The following is a 9083-nucleotide window of genomic DNA, read 5'->3' as shown; positions in this document are numbered from 1 at the left end:
CACCCCCAGGGGGTTTCTCAGGCTTCTGGTGCTCAGCAGTTGTTCATTGTTTGTGCCTGTTCTGCTTGAGCACTGGCAGAAAGAGAGCAACTCAAGATTGGCTGCAGAGGTCCCTGTTAAGGTATTTTAAAGTTGATCAAATCTCAAAACAAGCTCAAAACAAATAGAAAGAGACCAGAAATGAAAATAAAGACATAAATGCACTGCAAAGAGATGAGCCAGCTTCTTGAAATGAGAAGGTGAAGCCCCAAAATACCCTAATATCACTTGGAAATGGATGGCATTCTGGGAAATGTGAGAAATATCAATGTGAGATATAAGGCAGGCTTAATAAAAGCTGCAGCGTCAGAAAAGTAAATTACAGACAACATGTTGTGATGTATGCTGCATTGGAATAGAATCACCTGCTGATACTCTTGAATAAAGCACCAGCTGTGGTTGGTAAACAAAAAAAGGCTCAGTTTCCTGCTCTGGTGACAGATCCTCATATATTTCTGAAGTGCCTCTTTTTATGGTTTGCTGAGTAGCAAATCACACTAAAATCAGACACGACACTGCTTCACTGCCAGCCATCCCTACTGCTCCCCTCCCATATTTCTCACGCTTGTCATTACCAGGCCTTCCATCTTCTGCCATAACTCTGCTTTCATGTCTCCAGCTCAACATTTGTTTTCCCTTCAGTTGTGTTCCTCTCCTTCATCCACACTCATTCCTTCATTTTGCATATACTTGTCTCCTTTCCTCGCTTCTTTCACTTTCTCCCCTCCTATAATCTATTTTTCTTCCATCTACTGTCTCATTAGCTCTTACTCTCCTGAGGTATGTTTGTTCATATGTGTGTGTACAGTATGTGTGCGAGAGAGTCTTTTATCTGGGATAGTTCAGGTGGATAAGGGGGATCTCTCTCTCTTTCTATACATCTCCTCACGTCCCACCTCGAAATTTTCTCCCTCCTTCTTCCCACTCTTAGTCAAGAGGGGATCAGGCAGGTGGGATGGAGAGTACCAGAGAGAAATGCAGTAAAGGGGATGGGAAAAGAAGAGAGGGGAGATAGCAAAGGCAAGAAGGGGGATGGAAAGAGAGAAGAAGGAAAGGAAAAGAAAGGAAGAGGGTAAGGATAGAAAGGGGATGTACTAGGAAACTGGGGTAGGGAAGAAGGTCAGGAAACAAAGAGAGAAGATAAGAGAAGAGTGGAAGAGAAGAAAAGGAAAGGAAAGGAGAGAAGACAAAGAACAAGAAAGAGGAGAGGGAAAGGCAGGAGAAAGGAAAAGCAAAGAGAGAGGATGAGAGGAAAGGGAAATAAAAATGAGAAAGAAAGTAAACAGCAAGAAAGAAAGTGAAAGAAGAAAAAGATTTTCAGCCTGTCTGTCCTTAGATCAGACTCTGTTGCAATAGCATTACACACAGTCACACAAATGAGCACCAACATGAAAGCATAATGGACACACACTCACATAAGTCTCCATCACCATGGCAACGGCACACCTCTAACACCCTTGTAATCAACTTTGAAAACAGGCAAAGAAGTGGCGTGCTGGCATGCATGACACACACACCACAAATAAACACACATACAGAAATGTAATTAAAATTCAATTCAAAACAAGTGACTCCATCCCCTTGAGGGAGCCACTAACTGAGTTAGGGGACAACAAGTGCACGAGACAACAATCAAGCAGCAGAACTTAAAAAAAAGGCATGACAAAGGGTATTTTCAGAAAACAAAATCCATACAGTATTTTTTCAATCTCAATTACATTATGTAGAATTACAAGAAAAAGGGGTCGCTGAAAAATGTGCAATATCATCATCATTATCCTATAGCTATACTGAACGGTCTCTCGAGAAAGAATGGATGCGATGACAATCACCTTTGTTTGTATCTGAATCACAACTGTAAGAGAAAGTGCCTCTAAAATTGCTGTGACATTGAGAGATGAACAGAAAGTAGCTCTAGATGAAAGCAGGTGAAAGATGCAGCCTGGTTAAAAAAAATCACAAATACAAACAAAACAAATCTGTTTCTACTGTTCATTTCTTTAAAAACAGAAGAAAATAAGTGATGTGAGAAGTGATTTTGTATTGAATTGACTCCACAAGATATAAATAAGTGATGTGAGAAGTGATTTTGTATTGAATTGACTCCACAAGATATAAAAGTGTGATAAAGAGGTCGACATCATCCCATAAGACCCACAAACCTTTTCTTAGATGATAACTTTTTCATTAAAAGGACACTTTCAAAGCAATGCTTGATTGCAGGCCTCGGCCATAAAAAGACAGGGTGGGGATTTCTAGTAGGGATGGGCATATCGATACCTTGGTATTGATACTTCAATACCTGCCGGTCGATATTTTGCAGTCGATACTTTTTTAAATATTGCAATACCACTGTGCTAATACAATACATGCAATTTGTTTTCACTTCTGAGAGAGGTATTAAATATATGATGATTATGGCAGCAGCCTATCAGATGTCGGAGCTGAATGCTTACTGCGCAGCCTCAGTCAAGCACTGCCTCAATCCTTACTCTGCTGCTCAAAGTGACTCAGTCAGCAGCACCGCGACGCGGCAGCATGGCTATTTTTCACCCACAACCAAAGGTAATGCCATGTGCTCCACCTACAATAAAGTGGTGCCACACTAGCAACCTCTTTAAGCATTTAAAAACAAATCAAATCAAATAAAAAATTTTTGTATAGCACCAAATCACAACAAAAGTCATCTCAGGACACTTTACAAAGTAAGGTCTAGACCGTACTGTTATTACTATTATTACTGAGGGAATAACATAAAACAATTCCCCCTTTAGCAGGCACTTGGCGACAGTGGGGTGGAAAACCTCCCTTTAACGGAAGAAACCACCAGACAGATCCCGGCTCTTGGTGGGCGGCCTTCTGCCTCGACTGGTTTGGGTGAGTGGATAGAGGAGAGAAAAAGAAAAGCAACAAGACACAACAAACACTGGTCAGACTGATGTGGCCGATGACTGCTCATCAGAAACATAGAGCTCCAGCATATAGAAGCATACAGAGACAGGGAGGAGAGGAGAGGAGAGGAGAGGAGAGGAGAGGAGAGGAGAAAAACACCATGGCGCCCCCCAACAGCCTAGGCCTACAGCAGCATAACTAAGGGAGGGCTCAGGGTCACCTAATCCAGCCCTAACTAGAGGCTTTATCAAAAAGAAAAGTCTTAAGTCTACTCTTAAAGGTAGAGAGGGTGTCCGCCTCTCAAATTGATACTGGGAGTTGGTTCCATAGGAGAGGACCTTGACAGCTAAAGGCTCTGCCTCCCATTCTACTTATGTGGATTATAGGAACCACAAGTAAACCTGCACTCTGAGAGCGAAGTGCTCTGTTAGGATGATAAGGCTCTACGAGGTCTTTAAGATACGATGGGGCCTTGTCATTAAGGACGTTGTATGTTAGGAGAAGGATTTTAAATTCTATTCTGAATTTTACAGGGAGCCAGTGGAGAGAAGCTAATATGGGAGAGATATGATCTCTCTTGCTAGTTCCTGTCAGTACTCTGGCTGTAGCATTTTGGATTAACTGGAGGCTTTTTAGGGAACTATTGACATCCTGATAGTAAAGAGTTACAGTAGTCAAGCCTGGAAGTAACAAATGCATTTTTCAGCATCACTTTGAGACAGGATGCTCCTGATTTTCATAATATTGTGCAGGTGAAAGACGGCAGTTCAAATTTATGCTGTGCTTCCTGATAATATTGCCTAAAGGGATCATGTATAAAGTGAAGAGAATTGGGCCTAACACAGAGCCCTGTGGAACGCTGTGACTAACGTCAGTTTGTGTGGAACATTTGTCATTGACATGAACAAATTGAAATCTTTCTGATAAATAAGATTTGAACCAACTTAGCGCAGTTCCTTTAATCCCAATAACATGTTCAAGTCTCTGCAGTAAGATGCTGTGATCAATGGTGTCAAAAGCAGCACTGAGACAAGTCCTTTGTCTGAGGCTAGGAGAAGATCATTGGTGACTTTCACCAATGCAGTTTTTGTACTATGATGGACTCTAAAACTTGACTGAAAATCCTCAAACAAATCATTCTTGTGCAAGTGGTCACATAACTACTTAGCAACAGCTTTTTCCAGAATTTTAGAAATAAACGAGAGATTGGATATTGGTCTATAATTAGCTAGGACACCTGGGTTAAGTGTAGGCTTTTTGAGTAGAGGTTTAATTACTGCAACTTTAAAAGCCTGTGGAACATAACCTGTTAATAGAGAGAGGTTAATCAGATTTAGTATGGATGTGTTGATTAGGGGAAAGACGTCTTTGAGCAGCCTGGTCGGGATGGGGTCCAGGAGACATGTTGATGATTTAGATGAAGCAATTGTTGAGGTCAACTCAGAGAGCTCTATAGGATTGAAGTAGTCCAAGTATAAATGAGGTCTTACAGATGCTTCTAAAGCCATTGTAGTAGATGGCACATCCATGAGCTGTGGGAATGGTCTGACCAAATTTTTTCTCTAATAGTTGTGATTTTATTTGTAAAGAAGCTCATGAAGTAATTGCTGCTGAGATTTAAGGGAATGTTAAACTCAACAGTACTGTGGCTCTTTGTCAGCCTGGCTACAGTGCTGAAAAGAAACCTGGGGTTCTTATTTTCCTCAATCAGTGATGAATAAAATGTGGTTCTGGCACTGTGAAGGGCTTTTTTATATGTTATTAAACTATCTTTCCAGGCTATGAAAAACTCTTCTGACTTAGTGGAGCACCACCTCCTTTCCAGTTTTCATGATGTCTGCTTTAGGGAGCGGAGCTGCGAGCTGTACCATGGGGCTAGCCTCCTCTGTTTCACTACCTTCCTTCTCAGAGGGGCAACGATATCAAGTGTATTACGCAGGGAGGCTGCAGTACTATCAACAAGATTATTGACTTGTGTGGGAGTAAAGTTAAGGTGGCCTCCTTCCACTGTGTTAGCAAATGGCACTGAAGTAAATAATGATGGAATTAAATAGACATAACCAATAATGATGGACAACGCACCCTGACACTTTTAAAGAAGCTGAACATCACCATGAAGACAACCAGCAAGCCTCAAAGTCCCCTGCACCACCTGCTGTCCGTCAGAAGACATTGTAGGAGAGTTTCATGAAAGGCAAAGAATATCCAGGCACAAGTTAACAGTTGATGTGTTATAAATGATTTAAAAATTGAATGAACCATTGTCTTATTAAAGTACACCAAATATGCAATTGAGTTACATGAATCTTGGATAAAGCCATGTTCCTCACTCTTTCATTTAGTTGACAAACGTAAAGGTTCATATGCTTGTAATGTATGTATCAGAAAATATTGACAAACAGTTTTGTTTCTAGAATGTTATTAATGGAAGTAATTTTCCTTTAAGGGGCAAAAAGTATCAGTGTCAGTATCGATGGAGAAAGTACCATAAACTAATGGTATCGTATCGAAAGGAAAAATGTTGGTATCGCCCATACCTAATTTGTAGCTCCAGCTGATGTTGACTCATTTGCTCAACAGAATTAAATAGAAATGAAGAAAATGTAAACTTGTTTTGAAATATTTAACTATATTATGAGCATAAAGTAACTTGAAAAGTATAGAGTTCTTTGGGGTTCTGTTCAGGATGTAAGAAAACCTCAACGTATCACTGACAGTTGTAATAAACCCATGCAGATAACTAAAAACCCAAGCTTGAAACATTATCTTACTTCACAGTAGGTATTGATAAGAATAGTAATTTATATAAAAAAAAAACTTTAAAAAAAGCTAAAATAACACTTTGCAGTTGTATGCATCACCAACCACCAAACTCACAGGAATGGGACACAGTGACTTTGACCTTTTACCACCAAAATCTAATCAGTTCATCCTTGAGTCCAGGTGGACGCTTGTGCAAAATTTGTAGAAATTCCTTCAACATGGTGCTGAGATACTACGTTCACAAGAGTGGCTGAACAGACAACCTGAAAATATAATGGCTTCAGCCACAGCTATTACCTAGACAACAAAAGTACCCACACTGCAAAACAGTACAGTTTCCTGGGATTCTCACAAAGTAGTTATTATTTAACGTTATTAAAATCGTAAAGGTCTCCAGTTATATTACCAATTGCTGTAGAGAATGTCGGTTTGTCTTATATTATGGAAGCTGTTATGTTCTGCTGTTTGTAGCCTACGGACAGATCCAGCTAACCTGTATAATTATATCTATGGACCACATAGTCATCCTGCCTTCACTACAAGCTGCCACAGGTACTGTCCATCTTCACAAGGTACTGTCTATATTAGTTTCTTTTGGACCAAACAGTTCTAGGGACTAGCCTGCTGGAGAGCTCCCACAAGAACTACAAAGCTCCATGGACTTTTATTTGCACCGCCTGTAGGAAAACTTAAGTGACATAACACTAAGCTGGCTGATTGTTAATGATTAGCTAACAAGCTCACAACGGTTAACACATTACCATTATTTTCTTTATATGTTGCTAATGTTAATTATATAAGGAGCCGCTAACCATCTGCCCAGGCTTCCGTTGGTGGACTGCAGCTCCCCATGTGACTGGTGATGGCTATACACAGCTAACACGGTTTTTAAAAAAATGGCAGTTAGCAGTGTGGCAGTCACAGTACACATACGGTACGTCACTCATGGTTCCTATTGTGCTTTGAGAGTAACTGCCCTGAAGTCCCTCAAAAAGGCATTCTACATACTATTTTCATTCCCAGTTCCTGTGGTGTGGACACACAGTAGGGTACTCTATCCAACAGTTCTAAAACTATGAAGAAGTTCCTCTGGTCTGAAAGTGCCTATTATCTTCAAAGGGTAATCCAGTCCAGCCATCATAGTATTTACTGCATCAATTTCTATCATGTATTTTCTTTCTACATGTATGAGTATTTTTCTCACTCTGTGTAATGTTAGTTCAATTTTGTCACTCATTCCCTAGCTCGTGTCATTTTAATGGCCATAGTGTCAAGCCAACATGGGATCTTTATTAATTTATTAATATACATTCATATTGCTCCCATGGTTCATTTTATATGTTCATACAGTTAAGAAACTACCCTATATCTGAAAGTTGTTTTGAGTCGTGTGTATGTGTTAGTGTGAATCTTTCAGATATATCTATTCCATCTCTTGTTCCCTGCAGTAGGAATAAGAGAAAGTGATCACATTGCATGACCTGGAGCAAGAGGCAGACAGTCCAGTTAGAGACTCCAGTAGTGTAGACAGGTAACAGAGGATGTACTGAATGGGGTCAGTAATGGAAAGGAGGCAGCAGGCTGTCTTACCTTAGCCAACTGTGAGTTTACCCATTTTGTGAAAGTCTTCTTCTGTACGTCTTCTCTTTCATCTACCAGAAGAAAAATCACAGAGACAGGAAAAATCAGATGCACGTACAGTATGTGTGTGCGCTATTGTACTTTCTACAGAGTGAGGACATTTGTAGAAAGTGAGGACATTTTGGCCAGTCCTCACATTGTGAAACACCATTTTGAGGATTAACACTTGGTTTTAGGGTTCAGGTTAGAATTAGGTTTAGGTTAGGCTTAAGGTAAGGGGTCATTTAGTTTTGATGGTTAAGGCTAGGGTAAGGGGCTAGGGAATACATTATGTCAAAGACAGAAGTACAAGTCTGTGCGTAGGTCAGATATATTGTAGCCATTCAACAAGAACATGTACAGGGCAAACAGACAGTTTAGGAAATACCACTACATACAGACCTATCTTTCTGACTGAATGGCTGACAATCTACGCATGTAAAAATGGTTCTCTTCAGATATCTGCATACAAGCCGCTCTCTCAAACACACACACAAACACAAGAATGCAAGTGGCGCTTAGCATGATAAGAGGCTCCTCTAATCTTGCTCAGGGTTAATTGCCACTTACAGGTGTTTACCACCTGCCTGTCAGCGTCACACAACAAACTGGAGAGAGTTGGCACACTTTCCATTATTCCACATTGAACTAAAAAATAAATAAATACACAAACTTCATTATATTTAATGTCTGGGTAAAGTCTGAAAATGTGGCTCAGTGACCCAGAAATTTGAGTTTGCTTTTGTATTCCTGAATGTTTTATTTTTCCTATTGATTCTACTTTTAATTCCTCTCTAGGTGATTTTCCGTTACTTCCTCCACATATAATCTCAGTAATTTTGATTTAAATATAGATACATATACACATAAATATAGCTATGTATAAATATAGATAGAAACAAAAAAATACTAGTTTAAAATGGATTGCACATAATGTCAAAGTCTGACATTACCATATCTGACCTTTTTTGTCCATGTTCCTCAAGCCAATCAAACCATGGGTGCCAGGGTTCAATGAATTATTATATTTTTGTCATTCTGTCTTTAGATCTACTATTGTGCAATACACTGCCTTCTCAACACCACCATGACCCCTGGAATGTTTCCATCAATCACCTTCCAAGAATAGAAGCACAATGACCTGTTGGTACTTTATTCTTATAGGTAAGCTTTACTTTACATAAGTTCTGCATTACAATGTCTAAGACTACGTTCACACTGCAGGTCTTAATGCTCAGATCAGATTTTTGGCCGAAATCCGATTTTTTTGCACTGTTGTTCACACTGTCATTTAAATGCGACTGCAATCTGTCTCATGTGTGAACGGTATACGGCCCTGAGGTGACCCGCATGCGCAGAAGAGGACGTGATGTCAGACGCAGCGTACTGTGTTTGCGAAAATAAAAATGGATGCGGCTCGTGATAGCATGTGCGTAGTGATGTACCAGTTAATGTGCAATTGAAATAAAGAAATAATAATAAGAATATCAAGAAGAAGGAGAGCACAAATATTGCTTATGGCCTCGCCTCCTCCAGCGCAGAATTGTGACATCTGTCGCATTTCAATGACATAAAAATCGCATGAAATGCGACATGGCCATTCAGACTGAAGTCGCATTGCAAAAAAAATAATTCTTTCAATTGATGTTAAAATGTGAAAACAACCAAATGTGGGGGCTTGGTTCTATCTGTGATTATTAAGGTCATATTATTATTATTTAAGCTGAAAAAGATTCTTCTTAACTTAAAATGATGAGGACTGTGGGGGG

At 39.8% G+C, this 9083-nt stretch overlaps 1 protein-coding gene across 1 annotated transcript in view; it reads right to left on the bottom strand.

The window, feature by feature from the left end:
• Positions 1 to 7342, bottom strand: part of LOC109968814 (dystrophin-like) — a 345011-nt gene extending 337669 nt beyond the window's left edge. The window contains 1 exon segment of the mRNA XM_020615347.1: positions 7285 to 7342. The gene's annotated coding sequence lies outside the window, so the exon portion shown is untranslated.
• Positions 7343 to 9083: the final 1741 nt, after the last annotated feature.

The sequence above is a fragment of the Monopterus albus genome, unplaced genomic scaffold (genome assembly GCF_001952655.1).
Source record: "Monopterus albus unplaced genomic scaffold, M_albus_1.0 scaffold163.1, whole genome shotgun sequence".
Classification (NCBI taxonomy): Eukaryota; Metazoa; Chordata; class Actinopteri; order Synbranchiformes; family Synbranchidae; genus Monopterus; species Monopterus albus.
Note: the sequence above shows the minus strand (reverse complement) of the source record. Positions and strands in the feature narration are given on the sequence as shown.